Below are 2,500 nucleotides of genomic sequence, written 5' to 3'. Positions count from 1 at the left end.
GGTTCACCTCGTCTTGGTAAGGAGAGGCGGAAAAGCAGACCCGATGTTTATATCAGGTCGGTGAATGGTTTCTCAAATCCACGGACGGTTGCATCAGATGTTAATTGTTTTCATACAAGGACACCAGAGCCTGGCAATGATAGTGTCGAGAACTTCTTACTTCAGCTAACTGTATGACATGAGAGCAAAAACTAGCACGCCAAGGGTCATGCCAGAACTTACGTATGTAGTTTATCCGAATATGATCACAAAGCCGTTTTGAAACGCGACACCACCCGGGCCGGACTCTCTTGCTTCCTCTGCGTCGCAGGGCCCTTCTCCCCGCCGTTTCCTTCCTCCCCCCCCTCCCCTCCCCTCCCCTCCCCTCCCCTCCCCTCCTTCTAGTTCTCCTTCCACCCCCGCCCCTGCATCTTCTCCATCACCTTATCTCCACCATCTCCTTTCCTTCCTACTTTCCTTCGTCTCCCAGTTCTCCTCCTCTTCCTGCGTCTTGCTCTCCCTTTTCCTTTCCTCCTATCCCTCACCTATCCCTCCGTGACCGTCATCATCATCGTCACCGGAGCTATCCCCACCCCCTTCCCTTGCCCACCTTTTCCTTCACCGCCGTCCCCCCACCCCCCCACCTCCCCCTGCCCCCCGCCAGAGGATGTAGGACGGTGTCGCGGCCCAAGTGGACCTCGAGAAGATGCAGGGCGGGCAGGTGTCGGGCGTAGTCCTGGCGAGCGGCGGGAGTTATGAGTCACTGAGGGCCATACTTGGCACACGCCGCCTCCTTATTGCTTTCTCACGCCTCGACGTCCCACGCCGCCACGGCTTCAGCCTCATAAACTGCTGGGTGAAGGGTCCGCCGCGACTGTAGGATACTGTCCTAATGGTAGGCGACCGGGAAGAAGCTGAGGATGTAAGGGCTTATACAGCGAGGAGGCCCCTTGGCGCTCTAACATTCACGAATAAAGGTGAATTCGACGCTTGGTCAGGCCTTTTTGCGCAAAAAAGGATGATTGTGTGTGTGTGTGTGTTTGTGCGTGCGTGCGTGCGTGTGTGTGTGCGTGTGTGTGCTCGTGTGCGCGCGCGCGTGTATGTGTGTGTGTGTGTGTGCGTGTGTGAGAGAGAGAGAGAGAGAGAGAGAGAGAGAGAGAGAGAGAGAGAGAGAGAGAGAGATATTGAATTCCTAGTTTGTTATTGTCTATCAAAGAGGTTGTAACAGTGCATATATATCGCAGTTACTTCTGCATCGGATGCGATCATCGGATGCGTGCAGTTCGAGGCAGGAAAAGTGGCCTTAGTGCGAAGAACGCCTCGTTTGGAGCGGGCGAAAAGAGCTCTCCAGCTGTAACGGTAACGAAGATTGCCCAATGTTAGCGGAGATGAAGGGGAGATCACGACGCCATATCCGTTCGTTGAAAGTAGGAGAGGCGCCGGGGCGGAAGCGGGAAAGGGGAAGAGGAAGGGCGGGTAACTAGAAAGGTATGGCGATGGTGAAGAAGGGAAGTGTACGGTAGGGTTGAGAGGTTGGAGCAGCAATTTTATCGCCTCCAACGGAAAACTTCTACATCACATGTCCTCTTAAAGGGTAGAAACAGGCGGAGAGGGGCTACGGAGGGAGTACGCAGAGGCGTAACAGAGCGATTGGCAGACTAATGTCATATGAGTCATGAGTAGTCTGGGGAGCAAGGCTGGCAAACATGATATACGAAATAATAGGAATATGGGGTAAGAAAAAGTTGTTGTAGGCTTATAATCAGCCACAGGGAAGCAAAGGCAACAAAAGGAGAGGCCAACAGTCTCGAGTTCAGTGTTGTTGTTTTTCTCTCCATGTTTACCTCCTCCTCATCCTCCTCCAGCAGCCAAAGCCGTTGACCAACAAGAAGACTATATTTGGAAGTGCCCCTCCAGCCAGCCTTCCTTACGTCAGTTTTATGTGTATTTGTGGTCGTATGGCCTTTGTGCAGTCCCGCTCCTGGCAGGGGAGGGGGAGGGGGAGGGCTCCAGTAAACAATTGTTTGTTGATATTTATGTTGTCGTTGGTGTTCATAAGGGTGAGCGTGTATGTAAAACATCTGCTAGTGGCAAAGTTCCCTCGAGAATACAACTGTTGTTTACTTAGCGCTGTTTTCTTTTTAATCTTGCATCTAAAGTTAATCCTGGTGAGAGCGAGATCTTCATGCCGTTTCCCTTTCTTCGCTGCTATGTAGAGTCGGTGCAATCTCAAGTCTGGTGCAGTTTTCTGAATACGTGGAAGATGTTAGTCATTTCCCTGGAACATTCGATAAATAGTGGGTGACGTTTGGGCGTTGGATAGTAGGAGGCTAGGAGGGGCACAGAGTGGAGTGGGTTGTGGCCTGTGGGTTGTGTGGTGAGTGATCGGTGAGGAGATGCCCACCTCATGAATCCCTCACTGTCTGTGCCTGTGTCTTTCATACATATTTTCTCCGTATCTAGTTTTGCAAGTGTATGGTTTTCTCTTATTGTAGAAAACAAACATAACTCTTTTTATTCC

General features: G+C 51.5%; 1 protein-coding gene across 7 annotated transcripts in view; it reads left to right on the top strand.

The window, feature by feature from the left end:
- The window catches only part of LOC122259517 (WD repeat-containing protein 47), an 86,439-nt gene that overhangs the window by 50,871 nt on the left and 33,068 nt on the right, over positions 1-2,500 (top strand). The window lies entirely within an intron of this gene.

Source organism: Penaeus japonicus, unplaced genomic scaffold (assembly GCF_977035675.1).
Source record: "Penaeus japonicus unplaced genomic scaffold, GWHDUDI00000001_assembly GWHDUDI00000022, whole genome shotgun sequence".
NCBI classification, from domain to species: Eukaryota; Metazoa; Arthropoda; class Malacostraca; order Decapoda; family Penaeidae; genus Penaeus; species Penaeus japonicus.
This window is presented reverse-complemented; position numbering and strand designations above follow the sequence as displayed.